Source organism: Cetorhinus maximus, unplaced genomic scaffold, assembly GCF_964194155.1.
Source record: "Cetorhinus maximus unplaced genomic scaffold, sCetMax3.hap1.1 HAP1_SCAFFOLD_649, whole genome shotgun sequence".
Classification (NCBI taxonomy): domain Eukaryota; kingdom Metazoa; phylum Chordata; class Chondrichthyes; order Lamniformes; family Cetorhinidae; genus Cetorhinus; species Cetorhinus maximus.
Window position 1 is genome coordinate 114,506 of NW_027596591.1, and position 20,937 is coordinate 135,442.

The window sequence follows — 20,937 nt, forward strand, 5'->3', positions numbered from 1 at the left end:
AGAGAGAGAGGGGACTGAGAGACACCAGTCAGTGTACAGATATCTCCCTGAGAGAGAGAGGGGACTGAGAGACACCAGTCAGTCTACAGATATTTCCCTGAGAGAGAGAGGGGACTGAGAGACACCAGTCAGTGTACAGATATCTCCCTGAGAGAGAGAGGGGACTGAGAGACACCAGTCAGTGTACAGATATCTCCCTGAGAGAGAGAGGGGACTGACACACACGTCAGTGTACAGATATCTCCCTGAGAGAGAGGGGACTGAGAAACACTAGTCAGTGTACAGATACCTCCCTGAGAGAGAGAGGGGACTGAGAGAAACCAGTCAGTGTACAGATAACTCCCTGACAGACAGAGGGGACTGAGAGACACCAGTCAGTGTACAGATATCTCCCTGAGAGAGAGAGGGGACTGAGAGACACCAGTCAGTGTACAGATATCTCCCTGACAGACAGAGGGGACTGAGAGACACCAGTCAGTGTACAGATATCTCCCTGAGAGAGAGAGGGGACTGAGAGACACCAGTCAGTGTACAGATACCTCCCTGAGTGAGAGAGGGGACTGAGAGACATCAGTCATTGTACAGATATCTCCCTGAGAGAGAGAGGGGACTGAGAGACACCAGTCAGTGTACAGATATCTCCCTGAGAGAGAGAGGGGACTGAGAGACACCAGTCAGTGAACAGATATCACCCTGAGAGAGAGTGGACTGAGAGACACCAGTCAGTGTACAGATATCTCCCTGAGAGAGAGAGGGGACTGAGAGACACCAGTCAGTGTACAGATATCTCCCTGAGAGAGACAGGGGACTGAGAGACACCAGTCAGTTTTCAGATATCTCCCTGAGATAGAGAGGGGACTGAGAGACACCAGACAGTGTACAGATATCATCCTGAGATAGAGAGGCGACTGAGAGACACCAGTCAGTGTACAGATATCTCCCTGAGAGAGAGAGGGGACTGAGAGACACCAGTCATGTACGGATATCTCCCTGAGATAGAGAGGGAGACTGAGAGTCACCAGTCTGTTCTCAGATATCTCCCTGAGTAAGAGTGGGAGACTGAGAGACACCAGTCAGTGCACAGATATCACCCTGAGAGAGAGAGGGAACTGAAAAACACCAGTCAGTGTAGTGATAACTCCCTGAGACAGAGAGGGGACTGAGAGACACCAGTCAGTGTACAGATATCTCCCTGAGAGAGAGAGGGGACTGAGAGACAACAGTCAGTGTACAGATATATCCCTGAGAGTGAGGGGACTGAGAGACACCAGTCAGTGTACAGATAACTCCCTCAGGTAGAGAGAGGACTGAGAGTCGACAGTAAGTGAGCAGATATCTCCCTGAGACAGAGAGGGGACTGAGAGACACCAGTCAATGTACAGATATCACCCTGAGAGAGAGCGGGAGACTGAGAGACACCAGTCAGTTTACAGATAACTCCCTGAGAGAGGGAGACTGAGGGACACCAGTCAGTGTACAGATATCTCCCAGAGAGACATGGGACTGAGAGACACCAGTCAATGCACAGATATCGCAGTGAGTGAGAGAGTGATACTGAGAGACAAGAGTCAGTGTACAGATATCTCCCTGAGTGTGAGGACTAAGAGACACCAGTCAGTGTATAGATATCTCCCTGAGAGAGAGGGGACTGAGAGACACCAGTCAGTGTACAGATATCTCCCTGAGTGAGATAGGGGACTGAGAGACACCAGTCAGTTTACAGATATCTCCCTGAGAGAGAGGGGACTGAGACACACCAGTCAGTGTACAGATATCTCCCTCAGGTAGAGAGGGGTCTGAGAGACACCAGTAAGTGAGCAGATATCTCCCTGAGAGAGAGAGGGGACTGAGAGACACCAGTCAGTGTACAGATATCTCCCTGAGAGAGAGAGGGGACTGAGAGACACCAGTCAGTGTACAGATAACTCCCTGACAGACAGAGGGGATTGAGAGACACCAGTCAGTGTACAGATATCTCCCTGAGAGAGAGTGGGGACTGAGAGACACCAGTCAGTGTACAGATATCTCCCTGAGAGAGAGAGGGGACTGAGAGACACCAGTCAGTGTACAGATATATCCCTGAGAGAGAGAGGGGACTGAGAGACACCAGTCAGTGCACAGATATCTCCCTGAGAGAGAGAGGGGACTGAGACACACCAGTCAGTGTACAGATATCTCCCAGAGAGAGAGAGGGGACTGAGACACACTAGTCAGTGTACAGATAACTCCCTGAGAGAGAGAGGGGACTGAGAGACACCAGTCAGTGTACAGATATCTCTCTGAGAGAGAGAGGGGACTGAGAGACACCAGTCAGTGTACAGATATCTCCCTGAGAGAGAGAGGGGACTGAGAGACACCAGTCAGTCTACAGAAAACTCCCTGAGAGAGAGAGGGTACTGAGAGACACCAATCAGCGTACAGATATCTCCCTGAGATAGAGAGGGGATTGAGAGACACCAGTCAGTGTACAGATATCACCCTGAGAGAGAGAGGGGACTGAGAGACACCAGTCAGTGTACGGAGATCTCCCTGAGAGAGAGAGGGGACTGAAAGACACCAGTCAGTTTACTGATAACTCCCTCAGAGAGAGAGGGGACTGAGAGACACCAGTCAGTGTACAGATATCTCCCTGAGTGAGAGAGGGGACTGAGAGACACCAGTCAGTGTACAGATATCTCCCTGAGAGAGAGGGGACTGAGAGACATCAGTCAGTGTACAGATATCTCCCTCAGGTAGAGAGTGGACTGAGAGACACCAGTAAGTGAGCAGATATCTCCCTGAGAGAGAGAGGGGACTGAGAGACACCAGTCAGTGTACAGATATCTCCCTGAGAGAGGGGGGCTGAGAGACACCAGTCAGTGTACAGATATCTCCCTGATAGAGAGGGGACTGAGAGACACCAGTCAGTGTACAGATATCTCCCTGAGAGAGAGAGGGTCTGAGAGACACCCGTCAGTGCACAGATAACTCCCTGAGAAAGAGAGGGGACTGAGAGACACCAGTCAGTGCACAGATATCTCCCTGAGAGAGAGGGACTGGGAGACACCAGTTAGTGTACAGATATCTCCCTGAGAGAGAGAGGGGACTGAGAGACACCAGTCAGTGTACAGATATCTCCCTGAGAGAGAGAGGGGACTGAGAGACACCAGTCAGTGTACAGATATCTCATTGAGAGAGAGAGGCCGAGTGACACCTGTCAGTGTACAGATATCTCCCTGAGAGAGAGGGGACTGAGAGACACCAGTCAGTGTACAGATATCTCCCTGAGAGAGAGGGGACTGAGAGACACCAGTCAGTGTACAGATATCACCCTGAGAGAGAGAGGGTACTGAGAGACACCAGTCAGTCTACAAATAACTCCCAGAGAGAGAGACGGGACTGAGAGACACCAGTCAGTGTACAGATATCTCCCTGAGAGAGAGAGGGGAATGAGAGACACCAGTCAGTGTACAGATATCTCCCTGAGAAAGAGGGGACTGAGAGACACCAGTCAGTGTACAGATATCTCATTGAGAGGGAGAGGACTGCTAGACACCTGTCAGTGTACAGATATCTCCCTGATGAGAGAGGGTCTGAGAGACACCCGTCAGTGCACAGATAAATCCCTGAGAGAGAGAGGGGACTGAGAGACACCAGTCAGTGTACAGATATCTCCCTGAGAGAGAGAGGGGACTGAGAGACACCCGTCAGTGTACAGATATCTCCCTGAGAGAGAGAGGGGACTGAGAGTCACCAGTCAGTGTACAGATATCTCCATGAGAGAGAGAGGGGACTGAGAGAACACCAGTCAGTGTACAGATATCTCCCTGAGAGAGAGAGGGGATGAGAGACACCAGTCAGCGTACAGATATCTCCCTGAGATAGAGAGGGGACTGAGAGACACCAGTCAGTGTACAGATATCACCCTGAGAGAGAGAGGGGACTGAGAGACACCAGTCAGTGTACGGATATCTCCCTGAGAGAGAGAGGGGACTGAAAGACACCAGTCAGTGTACTGATAACTCCCTGAGACAGAGAGGGGACTGAGAGACACCAGTCAGTGTTCAGATATCTCCCTGAGTGAGAGAGTGGACTGAGAGACACCAGTCAGTGTACAGATATCTCCCTGAGAGAGAGGGGACTGAGAGACACCAGTAAGTGTACAGATATCTCCCTCAGGTAGAGAGGGGTCTGAGAGACAACAGTAAGTTAGCAGATATCTCCCTGAGAGAGAGAGTGGACTGAGAGAGACCAGTCAGTGTACAGATATCTCCCTGAGAGAGAGAGGGGACTGAGAGACTCCCGTCGGTGTACAGATATCTCCCTGAGAGAGAGAGGGGACTGAGAGACACCAGTCAGTGCACAGATATCTCCCAGAGAGAGAGAGGGGACTGAGACACAACAGTCAGTGTACAGATATCTCCCTGAGAGAGAGAGGGGACTGAGAGACACCAGTCAGTGTACAGATATCTCCCTGAGAGAGAGGGGACTGAGAGACACCAGTAAGTGTACAGATATCTCCCTCAGGTAGAGAGGGGTCTGAGAGACAACAGTAAGTGAGCAGATATCTCCCTGAGAGAGAGAGTGGACTGAGAGAGACCAGTCAGTGTACAGATATCTCCCTGAGAGAGAGAGGGGACTGAGAGACTCCCGTCGGTGTACAGATATCTCCCTGAGAGAGAGAGGGGACTGAGAGACACCAGTCAGTGCACAGATATCTCCCAGAGAGAGAGAGGGGACTGAGACACACCAGTCAGTGTACAGATATCTCCCTGAGAGAGAGAGGGGACTGAGAGACACCAGTCAGTGTACAGATATCTCCCTGAGAGAGAGAGGGGACTGAGAGACACCAGTCAGTGTACAGATATCTCCATGAGAGAGAGAGGGGACTGTGACACACTAATCAGTGTACAGATAACTCCCTGAGAGAGAGAGGGGACTGAGAGACACCAGTCAGTGTACAGATATCTCCCTGAGAGCGAGTGGGGACTGAGAGACTCCAGTCAGTGTACAGATATCTCTCTGAGAGAGAGAGGGGACTGAGAGACACCAGTCAGTGTACAGATATCTCCCTGAGAGAGAGGGGACTGAGAGACACCATTCAGTGTACAGATATCTCCCTGAGAGAGAGAGGGGACTGAGAGACACCAGTCTGTGTACAGATATCTCCCTGAGAGTGAGAGAGGGGTCTGTGAGACACCAGTCAGTGTACAGATATTTCCCTGAGAGAGAGAGGGGACTGAGAGACACCAGTCAGTGTACAGATATCTCCCTGAGAGAGAGAGTTGACTGCGAGACACCAGTTATTGTACAGATATCTCCCTGAGATAGAGAGGGGACTGAGAGACACCAGTCAGTGCACAGATATCTCCCAGAGAGAGAGAGGGGACTGAGACACACCAGCAGTGTACAGATATCTCCCTGAGAGAGAGAGGGGACTGAGAGACACCAGTCAGTGTACAGATATCTCCCTGAGAGAGAGGGGACTGAGAGACACCAGTAAGTGTACAGATATCTCCCTCAGGTAGAGAGGGGTCTGAGAGACAACAGTAAGTGAGCAGATATCTCCCTGAGAGAGAGAGTGGACTGAGAGAGACCAGTCAGTGTACAGATATCTCCCTGAGAGAGAGAGGGGACTGAGAGACTCCCGTCGGTGTACAGATATCTCCCTGAGAGAGAGAGGGGACTGAGAGACACCAGTCAGTGCACAGATATCTCCCAGAGAGAGAGAGGGGACTGAGACACACCAGTCAGTGTACAGATATCTCCCTGAGAGAGAGAGGGGACTGAGAGACACCAGTCAGTGTACAGATATCTCCCTGAGAGAGAGAGGGGACTGAGAGACACCAGTCAGTGTACAGATATCTCCATGAGAGAGAGAGGGGACTGTGACACACTAATCAGTGTACAGATAACTCCCTGAGAGAGAGAGGGGACTGAGAGACACCAGTCAGTGTACAGATAACTCCATGACAGACAGAGGGGACTGAGAGACACCAGTCAGTGTACAGATATCTCCCTGAGAGCGAGTGGGGACTGAGAGACTCCAGTCAGTGTACAGATATCTCTCTGAGAGAGAGAGGGGACTGAGAGACACCAGTCAGTGTACAGATATCTCCCTGAGAGAGAGGGGACTGAGAGACACCATTCAGTGTACAGATATCTCCCTGAGAGAGAGAGGGGACTGAGAGACACCAGTCTGTGTACAGATATCTCCCTGAGAGAGAGAGAGGGGTCTGTGAGACACCAGTCAGTGTACAGATATTTCCCTGAGAGAGAGAGGGGACTGAGAGACACCAGTCAGTGTACAGATATCTCCCTGAGAGAGAGAGTTGACTGCGAGACACCAGTTATTGTACAGATATCTCCCTGAGATAGAGAGGGGACTGAGAGACACCAGTCAGTGTACGGATATCACCCTGAGAGAGAGAGGGGACTGAAAGACACCAGTCAGTGTACTGATAACTCCCTCAGACAGAGAGGGGATTGAGAGACACCAGTCAGTGTACAGATATCTCCCTGAGAGACAGGGGACTGAGAGACATCAGTCAGTGTACAGATATCTCCCTCAGGTAGAGAGGGGAATGAGAGACACCAGTAAGTGAGCAGATATCTCCCTGAGAGAGAGGGGACTGAGAGACACCAGTCAGGGTACAGATATCTCCCTGAGAGAGATAGGGACTGAGAGACACCAGTCAGTGTACAGAGATCTCCCTGAGAGAGAGAGGGACTGAGAGACAGCAGTCAGTGTACAGATATCTCCCTGAGAGAGAGAGGGACTGACACACAGCAGTCAGTGTACAGATATCTCCCTGAGAGAGAGAGGGGACTGAGAGACAACAGTCAGTGTACAGATATCTCCCTGAGAGAGAGAGGGGACTGAGAGACACCAGTCAGTGTACAGATAACTCCCTGAGAGAGAGAGTGGACTGAGAGAAACCAGTCAGCGCACAGATATCTCCCTGAGAGAGAGAGGGGACTGAGACACACCAGTCAGTGTACAGATATCTCCCTGAGAGAGAGAGGGTACTGAGACACACTAGTCAGTGTACCGATATCTCCCTGAGAGAGAGAGGGGACTGAGAGATACCAGTCAGTGTACAGATATCTCCCTGAGAGAGAGAGGGGACTGAGATACACCAGTCAGTGTTCAGATATCTCCCTAAGAGAGAGGGGACTGAGAGACACCAGTCAGTGTACAGATATCTTCCTGAGAGGGAGAGGACTGCTAGACACCAGTCAGTGTACAGATATCTCCCTGAGAGAGAGAGGGTCTGAGAGACACCCGTCAGTGCACAGATAAATCCCTGAGAGAGAGAGGGGACTGAGAGACACCAGTCAGTGTGCAGATATCTCCCTGAGAGAGAGGGACTGGGAGACACCAGTTAGAGTACAGATATCTCCCTGAGAGAGAGAGGGGACTGAGAGACACCAGTCAGTGTACTGATATCTCCCTGAGAGAGAGAGAGCGAGAGACACCTGTCAGTGTACAGATATCTCCCTGAGAGAGAGGGGACTGAGAGACACCAGTCAGTGAGCAGATAACTCCCTGAGAGAGAGAGGGGACTGAACGACACCAGTCAGTGTATAGATATCTCCCTGAGAGAGAGAGAGCTGACTGAGAGTCACCAGTCAGTGTACAGATATCTCCCTGAGAGAGAGGAGACTGAGAGACACCAGTCAATGTACAGATATCTCCCTGAGAGAGAGAGGGAGACTGAGAGACACCAGTCAGTGTACAGATAACTCCCAGAGAGAGAGAGGGACTGAGAGACACCAGTCAATGTACAGATATCACCCTGAGAGAGAGAGGGAGACGGAGAGACACTAGTCAGTGTACAGATAACTCCCTGAGAGAGAGGGGACTGAGAGAAACCAGTCAATGTACAGATATCTCCCTGAGAGGGAGAGGTCTGTGAGACAACAGTCAGTGTACAGATATCTCCCTGATAGAGAGAGACTGAGAGACACCAGTCTGTGTACAGATATCTCCCTGAGAGAGAGAGAGGGGTCTGTGAGACACCAGTCAGTGTACAGATATTTCCCTGAGAGAGAGAGGGGACTGAGAGACACCAGTCAGTGTACAGATATCTCCCTGAGAGAGAGAGTTGACTGCGAGACACCAGTTATTGTACAGATATCTCCCTGAGAGAGAGAGGGGACTGAGAGACACCAGTCAGTGTACAGATATCACCCTGAGAGAGAGGGGACTGAGAGAAACCAGTCTTGGGGCGAAAGGGATCAAAGGGTATGGGGAGAAAGCGGGAGCAGGCTATGGAGTTGGATGATCAGCAATGATCATAATGAATGGCGGAGCAGACTCGAAGGGCCGAATGGCCTACTCCTGCTCCTAGTTTCCATGTTGCTATGAAAGCAGAGTCGGCTGATCAGGATGGAGGCTCAACCGGGAACCCGCCCACAGTGCGGAGGCCGAGTGAGAATCCTGCCCCGAGCAATGACGCGCACTTGTGTAGCGCCGGGTGAGCGCCTGAGAGAGAGAGGGGACTGAGAGACACCAGTCAGTGTACAGATATTTCCCTGAGAGAGAGTGTCTGAGAGACACCAGTCAGTGTACAGATATCTCCCTGAGAGAGAGAGGGGACTGAGAGACACCAGTCAGTGTACAGATATTTCCCTGAGAGAGAGAGGGGACTGAGAGACACCAGTCAGTGTACAGATATCTCCCTGAGAGAGAGAGGGGACTGAGAGACACCAGTCAGTGTACAGATATCTCCCTGAGAGAGAGAGGGGACTGACACACACGTCAGTGTACAGATATCTCCCTGAGAGAGAGGGGACTGAGAAACACTAGTCAGTGTACAGATACCTCCATGAGAGAGAGAGGGGACTGAGAGAAACCAGTCAGTGTACAGATAACTCCCTGACAGACAGAGGGGACTGAGAGACACCAGTCAGTGTACAGATATCTCCCTGAGAGAGAGAGGGGACTGAGAGACACCAGTCAGTGTACAGATATCTCCCTGACAGACAGAGGGGACTGAGAGACACCAGTCAGTGTACAGATATCTCCCTGAGAGAGAGAGGGGACTGAGAGACACCAGTCAGTGTACAGATACCTCCCTGAGTGAGAGAGGGGACTGAGAGACATCAGTCATTGTACAGATATCTCCCTGAGAGAGAGAGGGGACTGAGAGACACCAGTCAGTGTACAGATATCTCCCTGAGAGAGAGAGGGGACTGAGAGACACCAGTCAGTGAACAGATATCACCCTGAGAGAGAGTGGACTGAGAGACACCAGTCAGTGTACAGATATCTCCCTGAGAGAGAGAGGGGACTGAGAGACACCAGTCAGTGTACAGATATCTCCCTGAGAGAGACAGGGGACTGAGAGACACCAGTCAGTTTTCAGATATCTCCCTGAGATAGAGAGGGGACTGAGAGACACCAGACAGTGTACAGATATCATCCTGAGATAGAGAGGCGACTGAGAGACACCAGTCAGTGTACAGATATCTCCCTGAGAGAGAGAGGGGACTGAGAGACACCAGTCATGTACAGATAACTCCCTGAGATAGAGAGGGAGACTGAGAGTCACCAGTCTGTTCTCAGATATCTCCCTGAGTAAGAGTGGGAGACTGAGAGACACCAGTCAGTGCACAGATATCACCCTGAGAGAGAGAGGGGACTGAAAGACACCAGTCAGTGTAGTGATAACTCCCTGAGACAGAGAGGGGACTGAGAGACACCAGTCAGTGTACAGATATCTCCCTGAGAGAGAGAGGGGACTGAGAGACAACAGTCAGTGTACAGATATATCCCTGAGAGTGAGGGGACTGAGAGACACCAGTCAGTGTACAGATAACTCCCTCAGGTAGAGAGAGGACTGAGAGTCGACAGTAAGTGAGCAGATATCTCCCTGAGACAGAGAGGGGACTGAGAGACACCAGTCAATGTACAGATATCACCCTGAGAGAGAGCGGGAGACTGAGAGACACCAGTCAGTTTACAGATAACTCCCTGAGAGAGGGAGACTGAGGGACACCAGTCAGTGTACAGATATCTCCCAGAGAGACATGGGACTGAGAGACACCAGTCAATGCACAGATATCGCAGTGAGTGAGAGAGTGATACTGAGAGACAAGAGTCAGTGTACAGATATCTCCCTGAGTGTGAGGACTAAGAGACACCAGTCAGTGTATAGATATCTCCCTGAGAGAGAGGGGACTGAGAGATACCAGTCATGTACAGATATCTCCCTGAGAGAGAGAGAGGGAGACTGAGAGACAGCAGTCAGTGCCCAGATATCTCCCTGAGAGAGAGAGGGGACTGAAAGACACCAGTCAGTGTACAGATATCTCCCTGAGAGAGAGGGGACTGAGAGACACCAGTCAGTGTACAGATATCTCCCTGAGTGAGATAGGGGACTGAGAGACACCAGTCAGTTTACAGATATCTCCCTGAGAGAGAGGGGACTGAGACACACCAGTCAGTGTACAGATATCTCCCTCAGGTAGAGAGGGGTCTGAGAGACACCAGTAAGTGAGCAGATATCTCCCTGAGAGAGAGAGGGGACTGAGAGACACCAGTCAGTGTACAGATATCTCCCTGAGAGAGAGAGGGGACTGAGAGACACCAGTCAGTGTACAGATAACTCCCTGACAGACAGAGGGGATTGAGAGACACCAGTCAGTGTACAGATATCTCCCTGAGAGAGAGTGGGGACTGAGAGACACCAGTCAGTGTACAGATATCTCCCTGAGAGAGAGAGGGGACTGAGAGACACCAGTCAGTGTACAGATATATCCCTGAGAGAGAGAGGGGACTGAGACACACCAGTCAGTGTACAGATATCTCCCTGAGAGAGAGAGGGGACTGAGACACACCAGTCAGTGTACAGATATCTCCCAGAGAGAGAGAGGGGACTGAGGCACACTAGTCAGTGTACAGATAACTCCCTGAGAGAGAGAGGGGACTGAGAGACACCAGTCAGTGTACAGATAACTCCCTGACAGACAGAGGGGATTGAGAGACACCAGTCAGTGTACAGATATCTCCCTGAGAGAGAGTGGGTACTGAGAGACACCAGTCAGTGTACAGATATCTCTCTGAGAGAGAGAGGGGACTGAGAGACACCAGTCAGTGTACAGATATCTCCCTGAGAGAGAGAGGGGACTGAGAGACACCAGTCAGTCTACAGAAAACTCCCTGAGAGAGAGAGGGTACTGAGAGACACCAATCAGCGTACAGATATCTCCCTGAGATAGAGAGGGGATTGAGAGACACCAGTCAGTGTACAGATATCACCCTGAGAGAGAGAGGGGACTGAGAGACACCAGTCAGTGTACGGAGATCTCCCTGAGAGAGAGAGGGGACTGAAAGACACCAGTCAGTTTACTGATAACTCCCTCAGAGAGAGAGGGGACTGAGAGACACCAGTCAGTGTACAGATATCTCCCTGAGTGAGAGAGGGGACTGAGAGACACCAGTCAGTGTACAGATATCTCCCTGAGAGAGAGGGGACTGAGAGACATCAGTCAGTGTACAGATATCTCCCTCAGGTAGAGAGTGGACTGAGAGACACCAGTAAGTGAGCAGATATCTCCCTGAGAGAGAGAGGGGACTGAGAGACACCAGTCAGTGTACAGATATCTCCCTGAGAGAGGGGGGCTGAGAGACACCAGTCAGTGTACAGATATCTCCCTGATAGAGAGGGGACTGAGAGACACCAGTCAGTGTACAGATATCTCCCTGAGAGAGAGAGGGTCTGAGAGACACCCATCAGTGCACAGATAACTCCCTGAGAAAGAGAGGGGACTGAGAGACACCAGTCAGTGTACAGATATCTCCCTGAGAGAGAGGGACTGGGAGACACCAGTTAGTGTACAGATATCTCCCTGAGAGAGAGAGGGGACTGAGAGACACCAGTCAGTGTACAGATATCTCCCTGAGAGAGAGAGGGGACTGAGAGACACCAGTCAGTGTACAGATATCTCATTGAGAGAGAGAGGCCGAGTGACACCTGTCAGTGTACAGATATCTCCCTGAGAGAGAGGGGACTGAGAGACACCAGTCAGTGTACAGATATCTCCCTGAGAGAGAGGGGACTGAGAGACACCAGTCAGTGTACAGATATCACCCTGAGAGAGAGAGGGTACTGAGAGACACCAGTCAGTCTACAAATAACTCCCAGAGAGAGAGACGGGACTGAGAGACACCAGTCTATGTACAGATATCTCCCTGAGAGAGAGGGGACTGAGAGACACCAGTCAGTGTACAGATAGCTCCTTGAGAGAGAGAGGGTCTGAGATACAACAGTCAGTGTGCAGATATCTCCCTGAGAGAGAGGGACTAAGAGACACCAGTCAGTGTACAGATATCTCCCTGAGGGAGAGAGGGGACTGAGAGACACCAGTCAGTCTACAGATATCTCCCTGAGAGAGAGAGGGGACTGACAGACACGAGTCAGTGTACAGATATCTCCCTGAGAGAGAGGGGACTGAGAGACACCAGTCAGTGTACAGATATTTCCCTGAGAGAGAAGGTCTTAGAGACACCAGTCAGTGTACAGATATCTCCCTGAGAGAGAAAGAAGGGACTGAGAGAAACCAGTCAGTGTACAGATATCTCCCAGAGAGAGAGGTTTCTGAGAGACACCAGTCAGTGTACAGATATCTCCCTGAGAGAGAGAGAGACTGAGAGACACCAGTCAGTGTACAGATATCTCCCTGAGAGAGAGAGGGGACTGAGAGACACCAGTCAGTGAACAGATATCTCCCTGAGAGGGAGAGGACTGAGAGACTCCTGTCAGCGTACAGATATCTCCCTGAGAGAGAGAGAGGGGTCTGTGAGACACCAGTAAGTGTACAGATATCTCCCTGAGAGAGAGAGGGGACTGAGAAACACTAGTCAGTGTACAGATAACTCCCTGAGAGAGAGAGGGGATTGAGAGAAACCAGTCAGTGTACAGATAACTCCCTGACAGACAGAGGGGACTGAGAGACACCAGTCAGTGTACAGATATCTCCCTGAGAGAGAGAGTTGACTGAGAGACACCAGTCATTGTACAGATATGTCCCTGAGAGAGAGAGGGGACTGAGAGACACCAGTCATTGTACAGATATCTCCCTGAAATAGAGAGAGGGGACTGAGAGACACGAGTCAGTGTACAGATATCTCCTTGAGAGAACAGGGACTGAGAGACACCAGTCAGTGTACACATATCTCCCTGATAGAGAGAGGGGACTGAGAGACACCAGTCAGTGTACAGATATCTCACTGAGAGTACGGGGACTGAGAGACACCAGTCAGTGTACAGATATCTCCCTGAGAGAGAGAGGGGACTGAGAGACACCAGTCAGTGTACAGATGTCTCCCTGAGAGAGAGAGGGGCCTGAGAGACACCAGTCAGTGTACAGATATCTCCCTGAGAGAGAGGGGACTGAGAGACACCAGTCAGTGTACAGATATCTCCCTCAGAGAGAGTGGACTGAGAGACACCAGTCAGTGTGCAGATATGTCCCTAAGAGAGACGGGTCTGAGAGACACCAGTCAGTGTACAGATATCACCCTGTGAGAGAGAGGGAGTCTGAGAGACAACAGTCAGTGTACAGATATCTCACTGAGAGGGAGAGGGCTGAGAGACACCAGTCAGTGTACAGATATCTCCCTGTGAGAGTGGGGACTGAGAGACACCAGTCTGTGTACCGATAACTCCCTGAGAGAGAGGGGACTGAGAGAAACCAGTCAGTGTACAGATATCTCACTGAGAGGGAGAGGGCTGAGAGAAAACAGTCAGTGTACAGATAACTCCCTGAGAGAGTGAGGGGACTGAACGACACCAGTCAGTGTACAGATATCTCCCTGAGAGAGAGAGACTGAGAGACACCAGTCAGTGTTCAGATATCTCCCTTTTAGAGAGGGACTGGGAGACACAAGTCAGTGTACAGATTTCTCCCTGAGAAGGAGAGGGGACTGAGAGACACCAGTCAGTGTACAGATATCTCCCTGAGAGAGAGAGGACTGAGAGACACCAGTCAGTGTACAGATATCTCCCTGAGAGAGAGAGGACTGAGAGACAACAGTCAGTGTACAGATATCTCCCTGAGAGAGTGAAGGACTGATAGACACCAGTCAGTGTACAGATATCTCCCAGAGAGAGAGATACTGAGTGACACCAGTCAGTGTACAGATATCTCCCTGAGAGAGAGAGGGGACTGAGAGACACCAGTCAGTGTACAGATAGCTCCCTGAGAGAGAGAGGGGACTGAGAGACACCAGTCAGTGCACAGATATCTCCCTGAGAGAGAGAGGGGACTGAAAGACCCCAGTCAGTGTACAGATATCTCCCTGAGAGAGAGAGGGGACTGAGAGACACCAGTCAGTGCACAGATATCTCCCTGAGAGAGAGAGGGGACTGAGTGACACCAGTCATTGTACAGATATCTCCCTGAGAGAGAGAGGGGACTGAGAGACACCAGTCAGTGTACAGATAACTCCCTCAGGTAGAGAGGGGACTGAGAGACACCAGTCAGTGTACAGATATCTCCCTGAGATTTAGAGGGGCCTGAGAGACACCAGTAAGTGAGCAGATATCTCCCTGAGAGAGAGAGGGGCCTGAGAGACACCAGTGAGTGTACAGATAACTCCCTGAGAGAGAGAGGGGACTGAGAGACACCAGTCAGTGTATAGATGTCTCCCTGAGAGAGAGAGGGGATTGAGAGACACCAGTCAGTGTACAGATAACTCCCTGAGAGAGAGAGGGGACTGATAGACACCAGTCAGTGTACAGATATCTCCCTGAGAGAGAGAGGACTGAGAGACACCAGTCAGTGTACAGATATCTACCTGAGAGAGAGAGACTGAGGGACACCAGTCAGTGTACAGATATCTCCCTAAGAGAGATGGGACTGAGAGACACCAATCAGTGTACAGATATCTCCCTGAGAGAGAGGGGACTGAGAGACACCAGTCATGTACAGATATCTCCCTGAAAGAGAGAGGGAGACTGAGAGACACCAGTCAGTGTATAGATATCTCCCTGTATGTGAGAGGGGACTGAGAGACACCAGTCAGTGTACAGATAACTCCCTGAGACAGAGAGGGGACTGAGAGACACCAGTCAGTGTACAGATATCTCCCTGAAAGATAGAGGGAGACTGAGAGACACCAGTCAGTGTATAGATATCTCCCTGTATGTGAGAGGGAGACTGAGAGACACCAGTCAATGTACAGATATCACCCTGAGAGAGAGAGGGGACTGAGAGACACCAGTCAGTGTACAGATATCTCCCTGAGAGGGTGAGGGGACTGAGAGACACCAGTCAGTGTACAGATATCTCCCTGAGAGAGAGAGGGAGACTGAGAGACACCAGTCAGTGTACAGATATCTCCCTGAGAGAGAGTGGGAGACTGAGAGACACCAGTCAGTGTACAGATATCTCCCTGAGAGAGAGGAGACTGAGAGACAAAAGTCAATGTACAGATATCTCCCTGAGAGAGAGAGAGACTGAGAGACACCAGTCAATGTACAGATATCACCCTGAGAGAGAGAGGGAGACTGAGAGACACCAGTCAGTGTACAGATAACTCCCTGAGAGAGAGAGACTGAGCGACACCAGACAGTGTACAGATATCTCCCTGAGAGACATGGGACTGAGAGACACCAGTCAGTGTACAGATATCTCCCTGAGAGAGAGAGGGGTCTGAGACACACAATTCATTGAACAGATATCTCCCTGAGAGAGAGGGGACTGAGAGACACCAGTCAGTGTACAGATAACACCCTGAGAGAGAGAGGGGACTGAGAGACACCAGTCAGTGTACTGATAACTCCCTGACAGACAGAGGGGACTGAGAGACAACAGTCAGTGTACAGATATCTTCCTGAGAGAGAGAGTGGACTGAGAGACACCAGTCAGTGTACAGATGTCTCCCTGAGAGAGAGTGGGGACTGAGAGACACCAGTAAATGTACAGATATCTCCCTGAGAGAGAGAGGGGACTGAGAGACACCAGTCCGTGTACAGATATCTCCCTGAGAGAGAGAGGGGATTGAGAGACACCAGTCAGTGTACAGATCACTCCCTGAGAGAGAGAGGGGACTGAGAGACACCAGTCAGTGTACAGATATCTCCCTGAGAGAGAGAGGACTGAGAGAAACCAGTCAGTGCACAGATATCTACCTGAGAGAGAGAGACTGAGGGACACCAGTCAGTGTACAGATATCTCCCTAAGAGAGATGGGACTGAGAGACACCAATCAGTGTACAGATATCTCCCTGAGAGAGAGGGGACTGAGAGACACCAGTCATGTACAGATATCTCCCTGAAAGAGAGAGGGAGACTGAGAGACACCAGTCAGTGTACAGTTATCTCCCTGTATGTGAGAGGGGACTGAGAGACACCAGTCGGTGTACAGATAACTCCCTGAGACAGAGAGGGGACTGAGAGACACCAGTCAGTGTACAGATATCTCCCTGAGAGAGAGAGGGGACTGAGAGACACCAGTGAGTGTACAGATATCTCCCTCAGAGGGAGAGGGGGCTGAGAGACACCAATCAATGTACAGATATCACCCTGAGAGAGAGAGGAGACTGAGAGACACCAGTCAGTGTACAGATATCTCCCTGAGAGGGAGAGGGGACTTAGAGACACCAGTCTGTGTACAGATATCTCCCTGAGAGAGAGAGGGAGACTGAGAGACACCAGTCAGTGTACAGATATCTCCCTGAGCGAGAGAGGGAGACTGAGAGACACCAGTCAGTGTACAGATATCTCCCTGAGAGAGAGGAGACTGAGAGACAAAAGTCAATGTACAGATATCTCCCTGAGAGAGAGAGGGAGACTGAGAGACACCAGTCAGTGTTCAGATAACTCCCTGAGAGAGAGAGACTGAGGGACACCAGACAGTGTACAGATATCTCCCTGAGAGACATGGGACTGAGAGACACCAGTCAGTGTACAGATATCTCCCTGAGAGACATGGGACTGAGAGACACCAGTCAGTGTACAGATATCTCCCTGAGAGACATGGGACTGAGAGACACCAGTCAATGTACAGATATCGCAGTGAGAGAGAGAGTGATACTGAGAGACACCAGTCAGTGTACAGATATCTACCTGAGAGAGAGAGACTGAGGGACACCAGACAGTGTACAGATATCTCCCTAAGAGAGATGGGACTTAGAGACACCAGTCAGTGTACAGATATCTCCCTGAGAGAGAGGGACTGAGAGACACCAGTCAGTGTACAGATATCTCCCTGAGAGAGAGGGGACTGAGAGACACCAGTCATGTACAGATATCTCCCTGAAAGAGAGAGGGAGACTGAGAGACACCAGTCAGTGTACAGATATCTCCCTGTATGTGAGAGGGGACAAAGAGACACCAGTCAGTGTACAGATAACTCCCTGAGACAGAGAGGGGACTGAGAGACACCAGTCAGTGTACAGATATCTCCTTGAGAGAGAGAGGGGACTGAGAGACACCAGTGAGTGTACAGATATCTCCCTGAGAGGGAGAGGGGGCTGAGAGACACCAGTCAATGTACAGATATCACCCTGAGAGAGAGAGGGGACTGAGAGACACCTGTCAGTGTACAGATATCTCCCTGAGAGAGAGAGGGGACTGAGAGACACCAGTCAGTGTACAGATACCTCCCTGAGTGAGAGAGGGGACTGAGAGACATCAGTCATTGTACAGATATCTCCCTGAGAGAGAGAGGGGACTGAGAGACACCAGTCAGTGTACAGATATCTCCCTGAGAGAGAGAGGGGACTGAGAGACACCAGTCAGTGAACAGATATCACCCTGAGAGAGATTGGACTGAGAGACACCAGTCAGTGTACAGATATCTCCCTGATAGAGAGAGGGGACTGAGATACACCAGTCAGTGTTCAGATATCTCCCTAAGAGAGAGGGGACTGAGAGACACCAGTCAGTGTACAGATATCTCCCTGAGAGGGAGAGGACTGCTAGACACCAGTCAGTGTACAGATATCTCCCTGAGAGAGAGAGGGTCTGAGAGACACCCGTCAGTGCACAGATAAATCCCTGAGAGAGAGAGGGGACTGAGAGACACCAGTCAGTGTACAGATATCTCCCTGAGAGAGAGGGACTGGGAGACACCAGTTAGAGTACAGATATCTCCCTGAGAGAGAGAGGGGACTGAGAGACACCAGTCAGTGTACAGATATCTCCCTGAGAGAGAGAGAGCGAGAGACACCTGTCAGTGTACAGATATCTCCCTGAGAGACAGGGGACTGAGAGACACCAGTCAGTGAGCAGATAACTCCCTGAGAGAGAGAGGGGACTGAACGACACCAGTCAGTGTACAGATATCTCCCTGAGAGAGAGAGAGCTGACTGAGAGTCACCAGTCAGTGTACAGATATCTCCCTGAGAGAGAGAGGGAGACTGAGAGACACCAGTCAGTGTACAGATAACTCCCAGAGAGAGAGAGGGACTGAGAGACACCAGTCAATGTACAGATATCACCCTGAGAGAGAGAGGGAGACGGAGAGACACTAGTCAGTGTACAGATAACTCCCTGAGAGAGAGGGGACTGAGAGAAACCAGTCAATGTACAGATATCTCCCTGAGAGGGAGAGGGCTGTGAGACAACAGTCAGTGTACAGATATCAACCTGATTGAGAGAGACTGAGAGACACCAGTCTGTGTACAGATATCTCCCTGAGAGAGAGAGAGGGGTCTGTGAGACACCAGTCAGTGTACAGATATTTCCCTGAGAGAGAGAGGGGACTGAGAGACACCAGTCAGTGTACAGATATCTCCCTGAGAGAGAGAGTGTACTGAGAGACACCAGTCAGTGTACAAATAACTCCCAGAGAGAGAGAGGGGACTGAGAGACACCAGTCTATGTACAGATACCTCCCTGAGAGAGAGGGGACTGAGAGACACCAGTCAGTGTACAGATATCTCCCTGAGAGAGAGAGGGGCCTGACAGACACCAGTCAGTGTACAGATATCTCCCTGAGAGAGAGGGGACTGAGAGACACCCGTCAGTGTACAGATATTTCCCTGAGAGAGAAGGTCTGAGAGACACCAGTCAGTGTACAGATATCTCCCTGAGAGAGAAAGACGGGACTGTGAGAAACCAGTCAGTGTACAGATATCTCGCAGAGAGAGAGTGTCTGAGAGACACCAGTCAGTGTACAGATATCTCCCTGAGAGAGAGAGAGACTGAGAGACACCAGTCAGTGTACAGATATCTCCCTGAGAGAGAGAGGGGACTGTGAGACACCAGTCAGTGAACAGATATCTCCCTGAGAGGGAGAGGACTGAGAGACACCTGTCAGCGTACAGATATCTCCCTGAGAGAGAGAGAGGGGTCTGTGAGACACCAGTAAGTGTACAGATATCTCCCTGAGAGAGAGACGGGACTGAGAAACACTATTCAGTGTACAGATAACTCCCTGAGAGAGAGAGGGGACTTAGAGAAACCAGTCAGTGTACAGATAACTCCCTGACAGACAGAGGGGACTGAGAGACACCAGTCAGTGTACAGATATCTCCCTGAGAGGGAGAGGGGGCTGAGAGACACCAGTCAATGTACAGATATCACCCTGAGAGAGAGAGGGGACTGAGAGACACCTGTCAGTGTACAGATATCTCCCTGAGAGAGAGAGGGGACTGAGAGACACCAGTCAGTGTACAGATACCTCCCTGAGTGAGAGAGGGGACTGAGAGACATCAGTCATTGTACAGATATCTCCCTGAGAGAGAGAGGGGACTGAGAGACACCAGTCAGTGTACAGATATCTCCCTGAGAGAGAGAGGGGACTGAGAGACACCAGTCAGTGAACAGATATCACCCTGAGAGAGATTGGACTGAGAGACACCAGTCAGTGTACAGATATCTCCCTGATAGAGAGAGGGGACTGAGATACACCAGTCAGTGTTCAGATATCTCCCTAAGAGAGAGGGGACTGAGAGACACCAGTCAGTGTACAGATATCTCCCTGAGAGGGAGAGGACTGCTAGACACCAGTCAGTGTACAGATATCTCCCTGAGAGAGAGAGGGTCTGAGAGACACCCGTCAGTGCACAGATAAATCCCTGAGAGAGAGAGGGGACTGAGAGACACCAGTCAGTGTACAGATATCTCCCTGAGAGAGAGGGACTGGGAGACACCAGTTAGAGTACAGATATCTCCCTGAGAGAGAGAGGGGACTGAGAGACACCAGTCAGTGTACAGATATCTCCCTGAGAGAGAGAGAGCGAGAGACACCTGTCAGTGTACAGATATCTCCCTGAGAGACAGGGGACTGAGAGACACCAGTCAGTGAGCAGATAACTCCCTGAGAGAGAGAGGGGACTGAACGACACCAGTCAGTGTACAGATATCTCCCTGAGAGAGAGAGAGCTGACTGAGAGTCACCAGTCAGTGTACAGATATCTCCCTGAGAGAGAGAGGGAGACTGAGAGACACCAGTCAGTGTACAGATAACTCCCAGAGAGAGAGAGGGACTGAGAGACACCAGTCAATGTACAGATATCACCCTGAGAGAGAGAGGGAGACGGAGAGACACTAGTCAGTGTACAGATAACTCCCTGAGAGAGAGGGGACTGAGAGAAACCAGTCAATGTACAGATATCTCCCTGAGAGGGAGAGGGCTGTGAGACAACAGTCAGTGTACAGATATCAACCTGATTGAGAGAGACTGAGAGACACCAGTCTGTGTACAGATATCTCCCTGAGAGAGAGAGAGGGGTCTGTGAGACACCAGTCAGTGTACAGATATTTCCCTGAGAGAGAGAGGGGACTGAGAGACACCAGTCAGTGTACAGATATCTCCCTGAGAGAGAGAGTGTACTGAGAGACACCAGTCAGTGTACAAATAACTCCCAGAGAGAGAGAGGGGACTGAGAGACACCAGTCTATGTACAGATACCTCCCTGAGAGAGAGGGGACTGAGAGACACCAGTCAGTGTACAGATATCTCCCTGAGAAAGAGAGGGGCCTGACAGACACCAGTCAG

The 20,937-nt window shown here is 50.8% G+C and overlaps 1 long non-coding RNA gene across 1 annotated transcript in view; it reads right to left on the reverse strand.

Annotated features, from left to right (window-relative positions):
• The window catches only part of LOC144674383 (uncharacterized), a 45,368-nt gene extending 32,673 nt beyond the window's left edge, over positions 1-12,695 (reverse strand). Inside the window, exon 1 of the long non-coding RNA XR_013574526.1 lies at positions 12,635-12,695. This is a non-coding gene — a long non-coding RNA (uncharacterized LOC144674383). The remainder of the gene's footprint in view (positions 1-12,634) is intronic.
• Positions 12,696-20,937: the final 8,242 nt, after the last annotated feature.